Source organism: Garra rufa, chromosome 20, assembly GCF_049309525.1.
Source record: "Garra rufa chromosome 20, GarRuf1.0, whole genome shotgun sequence".
NCBI classification, from domain to species: domain Eukaryota; kingdom Metazoa; phylum Chordata; class Actinopteri; order Cypriniformes; family Cyprinidae; genus Garra; species Garra rufa.
The window spans coordinates 40275800-40293241 of NC_133380.1; positions in this window are offsets into that span (position 1 = coordinate 40275800).

Sequence of the window (17442 nt, forward strand, 5' to 3'; positions counted from 1 at the left end):
GGGGCACTTTTTCACAAGACGCGAAATACGTACCAATAAGTACATATCACTGCAGTTTCCAAAAAAATCTACCCTAGAGACAGTAAAACTCAGAGACCTTTTATTTCTTTTTACACAATGTATGATTTACAGAGTTTGATAAAGCGTAATTTTCGCACAATTACTTGCGGAATATTATATCATGACTTAAAAAAATGTTAATATGCTGGGAGATTTTACCATGTTACCATGACGTAACCAGCTTCATATCTATGGTATTTCATAGATGATAGGTTTGTTTGGTAGCTCTCGTAGTTCGGAGATGTACTTGAGAGGTGAGGAGCTCCAGTTTGAATCCCGTGTATCTACGGTTTGACAAAAGAGTTCAAATATACACACAAGGAAGATTCAAATGGCGTTAACCAATGCGTTTATTTTTTATTTTTTTATCAGTTTGGCATTTGTTAACATTATCAGGTAGGTTTAGGGCTGGGTTTGGTGTAGGGCATATTTCCTACATGACAGAGCATTAACTTTTAGCAAAAGTCCCCCGATATTTCAACTCTGAACCGCCGCAATATGTACTTAAAGCAAAGTAATAAAAACACAACAATATGTACCTATATCAACATAATAAATATGTGCTAGGGTTCACATATTGAACCTGTGTTTTAGCGCCACCCAGTAGACATTTCTTTTTGAAACCGCAGCGAAACCTGCAGTAAGGTACATAAAAACGGTGCTGCTAAAAAGTACCCAGAGGTACATATTTTTATAAGACTGGGTTGACATTTGAGGCACTTTTCTATTATAGATGAATGCACTTTATTGGACTTGTTTTGGACTGATAAAGAGAAACAACCACCAATTCTAAAGCTTGGAAATGCCAGGATAATTTTTAATATAACTCCGATTGGATTCGTTTGAAGAAGGAAGTCATATACACCTAGGATGTCTTGAGAGTGTATAAACCATGGGCTAATTAAAGCATTAAACCCAATGAAGCCGTAGTTTACAGTGAAATAAATTCATTGTAAACCATGGCTTCACGGGGCTTATTTCTTTTATAAAACGGTTATTCCATATACATAGTGAGGTTTCACAAAATAAAACAGAGCAAATAAAGTGTAATGATATTAATAAAAACATTATTCTTCCGCCAAACAATGTAGCTCCTCAGAAATCAGAATCAAGAACTCGAAATATCCATTTTATAATTTCATTTTTGGGTGAACTATTTACTCTTTTTCAATATGCCATATCTCTGTACCAGAACATTGTTTAGAGACGGTGGTTGGCACTTTTTTCTTTTTAAGTGAGAAACCAGTCTGTGAGTATATGTATGTACGATTTTTTTTTTCTGTTGACCAACAGAAAGCTGTGAGCTGTGCTTTATGTATTTCACCAATACAAAAGAAAATTTTGCCTTAAGAAGAGAGAGCGAGAAAGAAAAGGAGCAGGACTGGAATGACTGTGGTTTACAGAAGTGTAGGAAATGGGACGGAGATATCAAAGAGGAGACAGGGAGGGACAGAGGGAAGACAAGTTTAAATACGGTCTTAACAATGCCAATGTTTGATGTTACTGCAACTGTAACTCACACCGCAATAAAATAAAGCTGTGTTTCATTTCCACTTCCTCTTGTCTTCCTTTTAGCGGTGTCCCTCAATCAATACGTCCACAAACAAACGATCACACATCCCTCCTCTCATTTGGGTCACCGGCCCACCGCAAAGAGGCCGAAAGACAACTGCTCTTAAAATCTCCTGCAACCTATCCTCCGTCTGCACATTGTTCACGGTGTGAGGTATTGTTCGCTTTCTTGTAAGCTGCTCCCTTTGGCTCAACAATGGCACATTCATGTGGCCGGGGCATCATGCACAGCTTACAAATGCCCGGAGAAAGAAAGGAGCACTTTCTTTTCTTCCACAGAGGAAGATGCCATTGTTGAGGCCATTCTTTAAACACCACAAAGCGATCAATAAGCATTCAACAGGTTACGTAAAACCGCCCGACTTCCAGCCCACCATACCGACCGAAAGGAATCCTATCCCATAATGCCCCGTGTCTGTTCTCTCTTATTAGGGGCCAAGCACCGAAGGTGCGGTGGCACCTGTTGTATCCGTTAGAATTCTTATTATTATTATTCTTCCGTTTCTTCTTCCGCTGATGAAGTCTAGGGCAGCCCATAGAACCCCTTGCGGGAAAGTTGTATAATTTGGCACACTGTTAGAGGACAGTCTCAAGTTTAAGCATAGCAAGTTTGGAGTCTCTAACTCAAACTCTCTAGCGCCACCACTTGTCCAAAGTTTCACTTTGTTTTGGCTAATAACTTTTGAACCTTAAGCCACAAAATCAAAATTTTTTCTCTGAATCATTGGGTCGAATGGACACCAATTAAAAAATCGTAAGGTTTAATTTTTTTCTGTAATTGTTTGAAAAACCTACTTTTTTGAACTCGTCCTAGACGGTTTGTCTGATTTTCACCAAAATTGGCTCAGATCATCTTCAGACCATGCTGGCAAAAATTTGTGGAATTCAAGTTGATTAGTCAAACCATTCTCGAATAACGCACTAATTAATTCTACGAAAAGCGTGCAAAAATAGATGTGAGGCCATATCTCCGCAATGCTTTGGAGTATTGAGACCAAACTTGGTGTGTGTTATAATAAGCATGACCTGAGGCTACCTGCAGTGTTTCATCACAGTGCCACCTAGTGGTCAGGAGATATGAAAATTGGCTATTTTTGCTTATAACTTCTCAGTGCTTTGGCCAAAAATCTCAAAACTCATCCCGTTAGATTCGGAGGAGCATGCCGAGTCGAACCATATCCAATTTTCCCATGACAGCCATTTTGGGCGTCAGCCATTTTGAATTTTGTCATAAAATGCTATATTTTTCAAACGCATTGACATATCGTTACGAAACTCGGTATGTGTCTTCAGCACCAAGCCCTGACGGTGCTCAAAAAGTTTGGTGGCAGTGCCACCTTCTGGTCAAAATTTATAAAGAAATTTAGAAAAATGCTAATAACTTAAGTGAAAAATGGCTTATTGTAATGTAATTGATCTCAAAATATATGTCAAGATTGACCGTACATCCTGTCCGCCATTTTGATTAATGTAGAAAACCTACTTTTTCTAACTCCTCCTAGACCGTTAGTCTGATTTTCACCAAATTTGACTCAGATCATCTTCAGACCATGCTGACAAAAAGTTATGGATTTCATGTCGATATTCGAAACCGTTTTCATTTAACGCATCAACGAATTTGCTGAAAAGATGCCAAAGCACATCTATAGTTGTATCTCTGCAAAGCTTTGAGATATTTGCACCAAACTTTGCGTGTGCCTTTGTCACCTCACACTAAACACACCACATCGATTTGATAACAGCCCTACCTGTTGGTCAAACGTAATAAGCCATTAAATCATATCAGTAGGCGTTCTACATTATTTTTCTGTCGTTTTGACTAAAATCATCTTAAAATGGCTTCCTTTCACTCATTGTTGCAGTTGGTCTGCTGTTCCTACCATCCTTAACTCCTCATTTTCCCTTTAAATACTTGGCCCCGTAATTGCCGCTTGCAGCTATATTTGTTTTTATTTCTGCCATATATGTATTCTTCTCTTAGTTCTACTTTTGAGTCCAAATATATGTTTGGTAATTTCTGTACCTTCTAAGTATGTAACAATAATTGATTTAAATACATACATGGTATATATAAATATATATTGCTGGTGTGTTTTTATGCAAATGCTTGTAAGCATCACTGTCATTGGTGCATTTGAACATATATACTTCTGTAGACACACAACAGCAGGACCAGACCGTTAGTACAAAACCCAAGGGACTGAAAAGAGGGGTGTGTGTTTGTGCTGTGTTACTTAGCCACTACATTCAACAAATTTCAAAAAACAACAGAGGAAAAAAATATAGAATAACTAAATATTCAATTGAGAAAATTGTTTACTAGTTTGCATTAGTTTTATAAAGACCCTTGTAGAAAACAATCCCTTCAGACTTTATAAATAAAAACAAAAAAACAAGCAAAAAAACTCTGATATCAGACACAAACCCAATGGACCTGTTAAATTGACAAAAAGATTTTTATATATATATATATATATATATATATTTTTTTTTTTAATATTTAAGTAATTTTGTGTCTAATCTCTGAGTATTAGCCATTTTGAGTTAAAGTCTTGTCTGATCCGAATTTAAATTATGACAGTAGTGTTCATTTTATTTATGGTCAATGCTGATTCCCATTAGATTATGTTTCTTAGTACTTTATTAAAAAATATAAAACAATGGTGAAGAATAATGTAATACAGCTGGATTTACTTTTGATATTTTAAACTCTCTCTCTCTCTCTCTCTCTCTCTCTCTCTCTATATATATATATATATATATATATATATAAATATAATATGCATGGGACATGTCTGTATTATTATAATTAAGAAAAATGTTATTACTTATCATGGTAATAGTTTTTTTTTTTTTTTTTTTAGTTTAAAAGCTTTCTGTGCTCAAAAGTTTGGGATCATAGGATCAAAACATTTTAATGTTTTTTTTTTTTTTTTTCAAAAGTATCTTATGCTCATCAAAGTTCCATGTATTTGAATGAAATTTGAAATTTGAATGAAATTTGAATTCCATTTATTCAAAAATACAGAAAAAGTACTATTATGAAATATTATTGCAATTCAAAATAACAGTTTTTAATATATATATACTTCAAAATATAATTTACTTCTGTGATGCAAAGCTGAATTTTCATCAGCCATTACTCCAGTCTTAAGTGTCACATGATCCTTCAGAAATCATTCTAATATACTGATTTATTACTTTTATTATCCTGCTTAATATTTTTTGGAGCCTGTGATTTTTTTTTTTTTTTTTTTTTTTCAGGATTCTTTGATGAATAAAAAATGTAAAAGAACAGCATTTATTTAAAATAGAAATGTTTTCTAACAATATAAGTCTTTATCACTTTTAATCAATTTAACACATCCTCGCTGAATAAAAGTATTAATTTCTTTTTTCTTTCTAATTACTGACCCCAAACTTTGAACGAGGTGTTTTTTTGCAAACGTTTCCTATTTTAAATAAATGCTGTTCTTTTTAACGTTTTATTGATCTAAGAATCCTGAAAAAAAGAATCACGTTCCAAAAAACAAAATTAAGCAGCACAACTGTTTCCAACTCTAAATGATTTCTGAAGGATCATGTGACACTGAATACTGAAGTAATGATGTTGAAAATGCAGCTTTGCATCACAGAAATAAGTTATATTTTAAAGTTTATTCAAATATTGCATTAACATTTCACAATATTACAGTTTTTTTTCTGTATTTTTAATCAAACAAACAGCATTGATGAGCAGAAAAGTCATTAAAAAGCATTAAAAATCTTACTGATCCCAAACTTTTGAGCGACAGTGTGTGTATTTATTTATTTATTTAGAGCTGAACGACTTCTTGACAGTTTTCACAAGAGATATATGTAGTCACTTCGCCTGACTTTAGAATAGCAGTACCTCTCCTTAAGGATCCAGGTGTGTTTGTAGCCGTTATACCAAACACCACTTAAAAGAGACATAGTGAGAGCAGGAGCCAGGGGTCAGAAAGATAGAGGGCACAAGGTTGAAAGAGAAAGGGGAAAGATGTGGAGATTACAGAATGAAGTGCGTAGAAAGAAAGAGAGAAGAGGCGGAGAGTGTTGGAGTGTGTTTGTACAGCAGTCACATGTCCCCTCAGGCATTGTTCTGATGAAGATGGACGTGGGGCGGGAATGACTTGGGCTGCAGGTAATTGTGTTAGTATTTCTGGCTCGGCCAATAGGCATCAATAGATCAATTTCAGCAATCTCAACCGATCCGGCATGACTGATCTGAGCTAAAGTTGTCTGTAAATGGAGACAGACATGTTAGAAAGGGGCCGTCGCTGTCCCTAATGTCACTTTGTCTGCTTTAAATAATAGTAAAATGCTGCACTGTTAGAGAGTCATCAATTTGACAAAATGAATAAATAAAAATATTAATATTAATAATTATTTCTATAGTAAACCTGTACAACTGTTAACTCTAAGTTATTTTATATAGTTTTTAAAGTTAAAATGATTTGATAAAATGGGACAATACATATAATTATACAGCAAAATAATTTTTAGAAGTTATATGGACGTATGAATTGCTACATAAGATTATGGTAGAAATCTGTTATATTTAATAAGAAACAAGATACATGTTTTATATAGTGAAATATTAAAATAATCATTTTTGTAATTAAAAATAATAAATAAACAACTTTAAAATATAACTTATTTCTGTGATGCAAAGCTGAATTTTCATCAGCCATTACTCCAGTCTTCAGTGTCACATGATCCTTCAGAAATCATTCTAATATTCTGATTTATTACTTTTTATGTATGAATTGCTACATAATTAATGGTAGAAATCTGTTATATTTAAGAAGAAACAAGATACATGTTTTATATAGTGAAATATTAAAATAATAGTTTTTGTAATTAAAAATAATAAATAAAAAAATAAAAACGAATATTTTGCCAAAAAAAGCCCTTATAGTGCCCTTATAATTTACTGTTCTTACTCAGAAGTCCATGCATGAAACATTTTTTTTTTAAGTTTTGCACATTAGAGTTTTATGCTGTAGTACATTTTATTATTATTACATGTTGTGTTTTGTATTTATGTGCGTCTATACGTGTTATATATCTATATCTATCTATCTATCTATCTATCTATCTATCATTTATTTACAGTATGTAAGCAATATAGAGGCTCTTCAATAGACTTGTAATAAGAGAGACAGACAAGTGAAAGACAAGGATGCAAAGTGTGTAGAGAGAGACTGGTCGAGGAGGGACGGAGAGAGAGTATGTTGCGGTAAATGACAGTTTGGAGCATAGACACTGATAACCTTCCTGGGTAAAAGCTTCCTCTCCTTCCTCTGGCATTTCGTCAGACCTTCCAATTACATTGACAGGCCGTCCCAACATCCAGCATCTGATGTCCCCTCGATAAACGCAATTATTAATTAACCAGCACAATTAAATCTGCCGTGATGGACGGGATACAGGACAATTAGAGCAGGCAGAGCTGACTGATGTAATCATGGTTACAGTGAGTCAGCAGACACACACACACACACACACACACACACACACACACACACACACACACACACAGGTACTGTACATGCAGGAACATATTTGGTTGAACCACTTATATGTGTGTGTTGTTTAGTTGTGTTTTGTGTTGTTTTTGCTATTGTTCTTAATTGAAATTAATGTGAAAAAAATGTATATGAGTCTTTATTCATTAATTTGTGTGTTTGTCTATCAATCATCTGTCTATCTATCATGTCTGGATCATATTTCAATTTACAGTAAGGAAAATATTTGATCCCCTGCTGTTTGTACGTTTGACCACTGACAAAGAAATGATCAGTCCATAATTTTAATGGTAGGTTTATTTGAACAGTGAGAGACAGAATAACAAAAAAAATCTGAAAAACACATTTAAAAAAGTTATAAATTGATTTGCATTTTAATGAGTAAAATAAGTATTTGACCCCTTCACAAAACATGACTTAATACTTGGTGGCAAAACCCTTGTTGGCGATCACAGAGGTCAGACGTTTCTTGTAGTTGTCCAGCAGGTTTGCTCACATCTCAGGAGGGATTTTATCCCATTCCTCTTTGATGATCCAAGTCATTAAGGTTTGGACACTGATGTTTGGCAACTCGAACCTTCAACTCCCTCCACAGATTTTCTATGGGATTAAGGTCTGGAGACTGGCTAGACCACTCCAGGACCATAATGTGCTTCTTCTTATTGAGACACTCCTTTGTTGCATTGGCCGTGTGTTTTGGGTCATTGTCATGCTGGAATACCCATCCATGACCAATTTTCAATGCCCTGGCTGGCTTCAATGTCCTGGCCCTGACAGTACATGGCCCCGTCCATCATCCCTTTGATGCGGTGCAGTTGTCCTGTCCCCTTAGCAGAAAAACTCTCCCAAAGCATAATGTTTCCAGCTCCATGTTTGACGGTGGGGATGGTGTTCTTGGGGTCATAGGCAGCATTCCTCCTCCTCCAAACACGGCGAGTTGAGTTGATGCCAAAAAGCTGGATTTTGGTCTCATCTGACCACAACACTTTCACCCAGTTCTCCTCTGAATCATTCAGATGTTCATTGGCAAACTTCAGACGGGCTGAACATGTGCTTTCTTGAGCAGGATTTCAGTCCTTCACGGTGTAGTGTGTTACCAATTGTTTTCTTGGTGACTATGGTCCCAGCTGCCTTGAGATCATTGACGAGATCCTCTCGTGTAGTTCTGGGCTGATTCCTCACCGTTCTCATGATCATTGTAACTCCACGAGGTGAGATCTCGCATGGAGCCTCAGACCGAAGGAGATTGACAGTTATTCTGTGTTTCTTCCATTTGCGAATAATCGCACCAACTGTTGTCACCTTCTCACCAAGCTGCTTGGCGATGGTCTTGTAGCCCATTCCAGCCTTGTGTAGGTCTACAATCTTGTCTCTGACATCCTTGAACAGCTCTTTGGTCTTGGCCATGGTGGAGAGTTTGGAATATGATTGATTGATTGCTTCTGGACAGGTGTCTTTTATACAGGTAACAAGCTGAGATTAAGAGCACTTCCTTTAAGAGAGTGCTCCTAATCTCATCTCGTTACCTGTATAAAAGACACCTGGGAGCCAGAAATCTTGCTGATTGATTGGGAATCAACACTTATTTGACTCATTAAAATGCAAATCAATTTTTTTTATTGTTATTCTGTCTCTCATTAAAAATATAGACTGATCATTTCTTTATCAGAGGGCAAATGTACAAAATCAGCAGGGGATCAAATAATTTTTTCCTCACTGTATGTATGGATTGTGGGGTGCAGCATGACTCAGACATGTTTTTGAAGTGTGATATTCACTCATTTGTAGATGCACAATCAAGGACACATGTATTAATCAAATGTGTGTTTGTGTGGGAATGTGCAGTGATTATACAGACTCTGAGCTTGGCTTGGCTGGGGGTGATAGTCCTGGGGGGATTGTGTGTCATCAGATAAGGACTGTTCCCAGAACAGGGCATTATTGACACTTTTGTATTACAATAAGAATGATGGGCTTGGATGACTCAGAGGGTGAAGACCTCTGTGAGGATGGGTGAGTATATGTTTGTGAACACTGGGGTGACCATGGCCCCAAAACACAGCCATGACGCTGCGACTCCCCATCGAGCATGACAGGTAGACCCCTGGGAATTGTGGGAAACTGACTAAAACAGAATGCTCCAACATTGCCGCACTCAACCGAACTAGCAATAATTAATGAAAGACATTGGGAAATGCCCTCTAGGGAATGTTAAGGTGATTTTTATAGGGTCTATTGCAGGGGAAAGGGATGACAAGGTACTATGGGATGAGTCCTCTTGGGTATATATGGGAATGGGAAAAGGAAGAAACCCCATTCCCAGAATAAATAATATCAATATCAATATTCATAGTATTTGCACATATTTAACTTTGATTTAAGGTCAATTTAGTGTCTGGAAAAAGAATTAGAACTATGTGAATGAAAATACTGCTTCTTTCACACAGACAAATGATGCACATCAGGTCATTGTTTAGACTGAGTTCAAGCATAGCCTATGCTATGGGGATGAAATAGATGGCAATATCCAAAATCCTTGGTCCCTACAAGGAAACAAGCTTATAAATGATACAGAATGCACTTTTTTTTTAAATATAAAAATGCAAAACATTTTCCTGTGAGGGGTAGGTTTAGGTGTAGGGTTAGTTAGCATGTGAATTGTTCAGCACATCCTGAAATCAGGACAGTATTTTCAGTAATTTCTTTGTTTTAAAAACTTTAAAAAATGTATTTATTATTTCAGAATATTAATTCAATTTACCTATGCATGAAATTTTCACCAGTATCTGACAGCCTAAACTTAATTCCTCTTATAGATATCTATGGCTGCTTTAGGATTAAATTGTGTTAAGCAAACTGGAGTTCTGTTATATGAGTTAAAACACTGGTTTAACAATAGTGCACCATGGCTGTGAACACTTTACATTTATTTAATGCATCATGACACTCAAAAAATGTTTTGGTAAATAAATAAATACCTACATGCATAGTTTGTTACATTCTTTTTGAGTTATTACAACTTCTAATAAAAATATGTTTAACTAACAAACTACACAAGTTAAACTAAATTTCTAGTGTGAACAAAAAAATGTTGATTACTAAAAAAAGAGTTGTTGCTCTGGAACCAATTAATCGTATCTGTTTCAGTTAATACAAACACATGGTAAATGGAACTTATTTAATATGTAAACAAGAAATCACAGTCATTGCTCATAGATTCAATGTGTTTACCTTCTTGTGGTCTACTCTTCAGCACAACGGAAAACACAAAAAGTTCAGAATAACAGAAATGTCAAACTTAACAGCATTAAACACTAGCAGGTATTTACCCTTCAATAGATAGATAGATAGATTGCACTTAATTTATTCTCCTTATCCGATACCCTTGTTAAATCAGTTCTTACATCTTTGAATGTGAATGAATTTAATGTTTAAAACATGTTTTCAAATCAAACTTAGATGCCCCCCAAAATAAATGTTGAATGAATAAAACCTTGTACACTAATCTAAACTATTTATTATTATTATAATTTTTTTTTTTTTTCATTTTTTGCTGTGGGACAATGTGAGAGACATCTTCCAGGGGCTAAATATTATACAATGTTATTGGGGTTACTTCAACCCACGGACATGAAAAACATCTCACTGTCTGTCTTTATTTTTATTTATTTATTTTTATTTTATTTTATTTATTTTTTTTTTATTTTTTTTTTGATGACCGTGAAGTCATAAGACCAACAAAACTGAAGAAAATAAACAGGGTTAATAAACAGAATACCTGCCACACAGACATGAGAAATGTGTGTATAAAAAGCTTGAAAACTTTAAAAATGTCTACTTTTAAATTAATTCATTTTGAAAATAAAATATTCTCTGATAAAGTTGTCCAGTAATTAGTTTGATTACTCATTACTGAAAAAAGTAATGCCGTTTGTAATGCCTTTTATTTATAACCTCATTATTCTCACTGGATTTTAGTACTATTTATGGTTAAAATGTACTGCCAAATGTGCTGACAAGCATTTCTGGTAACTAAACTTTAATATATTATAACTATAACTATAAAACTACACAAATTTAGTAATTTAGCAAATTTGAAAAAATATTTTTAAATGCGATTTAGTACATTTAAAGGGACCCAAACCATGAACTAACTGCATGTTAACAAACTGTATTGTAAAATTATGTTGATCAAATAAATGGAAAAAGGAACAAATGGATAGAATAAAATATATAAATCACAAAATAATGGTAGCAGAAGCTACAATCAACCATGCAGCTAGATTTTACATGAATGACCTGCAAACATGAACTAAACTAATACAGTCTCTCACACAGCAAATGTACACACATATACCCAAATCATAGATTCATGTGTTCACTTTACCACGCTTTGACCTATTAACCCAGGGCTAACTTACATACGCACTGGAACACAGATTTGTTCACACACAATTATGGCTCCTAAACCCTAAAATCCCAGTTTACACACACACACACACACACACACACACACACACACACACACACACACACACACACACACACACACACACACACACACACACACACACACTGTGAGTGTTGGACAGACAGACTGCCTGGCTCTGAGGTTAATTGAGTTGGGTGTGTGGCCCCGTGTGGCCGCAGCGTGACCCTGCTGTAGCCAAGGACGCCACTGAGCTCTCGCTTTGATACATTTGATATGGTTTAAGTGTGGAATGAAGACCTAAGCCTGTTTACATTTGAACTGGATTAACGTCAGGGTGACAGTGGCTTCACTAGATACAGAGAAAGAGGGAACAAGGCAGGCCGTATGCTGTATGCAGCTTTACACATGCAATTGAAATGTCTCACTGATCGCCCTTGTAAGTCGGTGCGCCGTGATTCTGGCTGGCTGCCTCATCTGATTTTTAATTAATAGAGCTAATTAAATATTTGACCATCACTTAGAAAACGTCACATTATTTCAGCAGGCCTCTGAAGATCGTTAATGCTTCCCAGAAGAAAAAAAAAAAAGAATTGTTCAGAAGTTGAGATTAAATTTAGGTCTTAGTTATTTTTTTTTTGTGATGCATCTTTTTATTGCAGAATTAGCTTTCTGAAGTAAACATGTCCAGGTCAAATTCCACCTCAAAATCAAATAATATAATATACTATAATAACATAATATAATATAATACTCTCAGACCTTTCATTATAATATATTTTTGGAATTAAAAGCAACATAAATATATAAATGCACACACACACACACACAGTTTTTTTAGGGGTTCAACCCTATTGTAATTGTTAGAATGGTCATGGATCAGCAATCTCCACGTAAAACTGATCATGCAGCCCAAACCGTAAGTCATAGAGACTTGAAACTTGGAGGGATGGTAGTACTCACACTGCGGACAATGTCACCAAGGCTCGTCCCAATCGGCCTGACGGGGGCGCTACAGCGATCAAAAGTATAAAACTGTTCATACCGCCTACAGTAGAAGGCTCAAGTGTCTTATGCCATTGGAATCCTTGGCTCACACCGGACAAAATGCATGCCTCGGATTCAATTGTGAGCGAAATTTATAGGGTATTTTGGATTTTTTGCAAAACCTACTTTTGCGAACTAGTTCTAGGTTTTTCTCTCGATCCGAACCAAACCAGTGCAGAAATATTCTCTGGAGAGCAAATATCAATAATTATCCCCCCCAAAAAAGGAGTAGAATTTGACTCACCATAGCAAAGGGACACCAAAACGTTCGAAAGGGGCAGGGCCACTTTTAGTAAAATGTGTATATCTCCTGAACGGAATGAGTATCTTCACCAAACTCAGAACACTTATGTAAGAGCTCAATCTGAGGTCAAAGGACAAAAATCATGGGGCTTGGCCACTTGGTGGCGCTATAAGAGGGGAAAAACATAAAATTTAAATCGCTGTGCACAGTCCAAAGTGCCACAAGTGTCTGTAAGGACATTTGCATATCTCAGAAAAACACAGCCAGCCTTGGCTGATGAAATTTGAGCACCTATTAGACAAGCATAACAGAGGCCGATCTGAACGAAACCTGTGCACCTGTTTGACTCACGGCCCCAAAGGTCTGTGAGAAATTTGAAAGAAATCGGCCTCTGGGGGGCGATATCGCATTTTTCAAGGGCGTAAACGATTGTACATTGTGTGGTTTTTCACACATATACACAATATTCATATCATATGATAGAACTCCTCATTCCGGACAACTTTGCCTCTAGAACCACTGCTGTCCAGTCGTTTGTTAAATGATTGAGAAGATGTAAGATGTACTTTTGTGAACTAGTCCTAGGTTTTTCGCTCAAACAATGCTGTACAATTCTCTGGACTCTATAGGTTAATAATTATCGGGAAGCTATAACGGAGTCGTTTAGAAAAAGGGCCTGTCTGAATTTACCCAAAATCCTATAAAGCCTAAAGGAAAACTCAAAACTTCACGAAACCTGGTGAGCACATGTGACAGGTGATTCTAAACAAGCATGCCAATGTTTAAGGAGATCAGAGCACAGCTGCCGCTATAACAGTCATAAACGTTACAAAACATAATATGTCTATGGTAAATTGCATGTATTTGCAAAAAAAGGCTTGCTACATAATGTCTTTTTTCATATGTGCTTAAATGCACATAAGTGATTGAACCCCAGTAATTACTGCTATATTATATACATTTTATAACAATTAAGTACATTTCAGTGTATACACACATGTCAAGGTTCAATACCCTACGTTATGAGGACAAAATGTCCCCACAAAGATGGCAGTATCCAAAATCCTTGTCCTTGAGTGGACATTAGTTTGGTCCCCATAAGAAAGCAAACTTATAAATGATACAGAATGAAGTGTTTTGAAAATCTAAAAATGCCTTTTGTGTGAGGGCTTTAGGTGTAGGAGATAGAAAATACAGTTTGGACAGTAGAAAAGCCATTACGCCTGTGGAATAAACTCACAAAACATAGAAATCTGACATGTGTTTGTGTCCCCTATCACCTATCATATTTTATTTACATCTGAAACTCTACTCTGAAATCTTCAAAGAGCATGTCTCATTCCTAGGAGAAAACATCTCATTTATGATTTTTCTTTTTTATTAGTTGTTGCGTTCCCAGGCCTGTATCTGGATGTTTTACAGTTTTAGTTTTTGTGTGTGTTGCAACGCTGCGTATGTGTGTGTGATTGTGTTTGATCTCTCATCACAAGTCTTTTTGAACACAAGGCTGTTATTTTTTGACGTTTGCGTCGCCTAGACGTCTTTTTGAAACCTAGATTGCATATGCGTAATAAGTGATTAGATTACGGCTTGATTGCCAAGGAGAAGAGCATGTCTCTAAATATCATTTCATATAAACCATGATTAGAAGAAGCCCGTGTAGAGAGCTCCACAAGCTTATTCACTTTTGTAAACACACCAGAAATGAACTCTGAGAAAGATGCTGTTTTATACTCAACATTGGATCATGACAAACTGCAAACTCAAATGGAGAACATAAATCTGTGTGTGTGTGTGTGTGTGTAATCGTAGGAACAGGGTGCTTGTCTCTGTTTGTGCCGTCCAAGGCTCTAATTCACTGTGTAATACTGTTTATTATGGGTATCAGTGTGCCTTTCTGCATTAGTTAAATGGGCCCCAGCACATTACTGTAATGGAGTGGCCACATGAAAACACAAAGAAACCTGATCTTCTTCTCCTCTCTCAATCCCTCGTCCTTCTCTCCCTGCTCCCCGCTCTCTCCGCCTCTCTCTCCTAGAGTAATGATTTGATGTTGCTAATGGCTTCCTAAATTCTCTAGGAAGGGCAAAACCGGTGTCGTCTTGGGTTACATTGGCTGGCAGACGGCCAGAGAGGGTGAGAGCGAATGAGGGAGAGAGAGAGAGAGAAAGTACGGCGACACTTTTCTCTTTCTGCCTTTTTTTTCCCCTCATTGTTCATTTACAAAAGTTTCTTATTTACAGTATTAAGAATATTTCTTCTGTTTGGGATGTAATCCTCATTTTCTGTTGGGGGTCTGAGCAAAGCATTCAAGTTAATTAGGTCTTGAATCAAGTTTGAACATTTGATTTCACTTCATCACCCCTTTAATGTGGATTTGTAAGTAAGTCATTTGTAAGTTGATTTGATTAATAATGTAAATGTAAAGTAGCTTATAGTGTATAAAGGTGACTTTTAATATGAATAGCTGAAAAACAGATAAAAGTAACAAATAAAAGCCATTTGAAATGCTTTGTACTGCACTATTTAAAGCAATGTACACTAACATTCAGAAGATTTTTTTTTTTATGTTTTTGAATGTCTCTTATCTTTCCCCAGGCTGCATTTTTATTACATTAAAAAAGTGAAATATTACAGTTTCAAATAACAATTTTCTATTTGAATATGTTTTAAAATGTAATTTATTTCTGTGATCAAAGCTGAATTTTCAGCATCATTACTTTAGTCTTCAGCGTCACTTGATTCTTCAGAAATCATTCTAATACAGTGCCTTGCGAAATTATTCATACACCTTCATTTTTTTCACATTTTGTTATGTTGCTGCCTTATGTTAAACTACTTTAAATTATTTTTTCCCCCACATCAATCTACACTCCCTACTCCATAATGGCAAAGCAAAAAATAGGTTTTTAACATTTGTGCAAATTATTAAAAATAAAAAACTGAAAAGATCCCATTGCATAAGTATTCATACCCTTTTCTGGGACACTCGAAATTTATCTCAGGAGCATCATATTGCTTCTAGATGTTCCTACACTTGGAGTGGAGTTAAACTGTGGCAAATTCATTTGAATGAGAATGATTTAGAAAGACACACACCTCTCAGAAAAGGTCTAACAGCTGAAAATGCATATCAGAGCAAAAACCAAGTCCTGAAAAAAAATGTTTTTGACCAAATCACATTTCTATAGTTAACTAAAACCACAAATGCACTTTCAACCAAATATACTTTTTACATGATTATATAAAAATAATCACTATAAATTCAGAGTGTGTTAAATGTCACTGAATAATGTTTTAATTGATGTTTTATTGAAAATAACCTGGAGATAAGCCTTTGCTTCAGTTGGGATCTTGACCCTTGACTTTTTAACATTAGTTTTTCACTGGCTGCTGAAACTATGTGTTTCTAAAACTCATTTGTTATAGCACAAATTGTTAGAGAAAATCTGATCAGATGTATTTGGTTACTTGATGATGATGGTTCAGTCATCACATCTAGCATCTATTCTGATATATCACTTAGACTGACTTTACTTTTTTTGTATAGGCTTAGAACACTACTGCAAAAAATCTTGTCCTGGTTGATTTCTGAAAGTTTTTCAGGCATTATGCAGGAATTATTTGGATCATGTATACTCACAGACATCTGCGTATGAATCAGAAAAACAGTCACAAAAAAGCTAACAAAATCAGACAACAGACTCTTGGTGACACCAGTGAACCAAACCAAATCAGATTTTTCTCTTGCATTTTTTGCTATAACAAATGTGCTTTAAATACACATAGTTATAGAAACCAGAGAAAATTGATGTTGGTCAGTCAGGGGTCAAGAGCACAACTAAAGCAAATGCTTATCTCCACAACGGTGACTTTAAGCTTTATTATTTTCAATGACATTTAACACTAAAACCACATTCTGAAGGTGGAGAAGTTGCTTAATATGTACAATTCAGATTTTGTATTAATCTGGATATTTTATTTAAAAAATATGTAGAACTTTAAGTTAATCCAAATAGATTTATATGTGAAAAATACATTTGGCTGAAAATGAATTTTTAGTTTCAGTTGACTATAGAAATTAGATTTTTTTTTTTTTTTAGTTGAGAAAAAGTAAACCAATTACTTGTAACAAGTTGAAGTGATTTAAGTTGGTCCAATTACATTTGTTCAGTGTTTTACTTCCAATTAACTAAATATTTTACTTTAGTTAATAACAAGACAGACAAAGTCAAATTATTAAGTTGGATCAAGTATCAAGTAGCTTTTTCTGTGTTCTTTGATAAATGGAAAGTTCAAAAGAATGGCATTTATTTGAAATATAAATTTTTGCACATTGTAATTGTCACTTTTGATTTATACATTTATTTTTATTCCTTTTTAAATAAAAATATGAATTAAAAACAAATGCAAACTCAAAGGATGAACAGTACACTGTAAAAAGTTTTCAACTTAAAGTTCAGCAGCTGCCTTAAAATTTTAAGTTAAATCAACTTAAAACTACAATTCATTTTAAGTTATTACAATGAAAATAAGTTGAT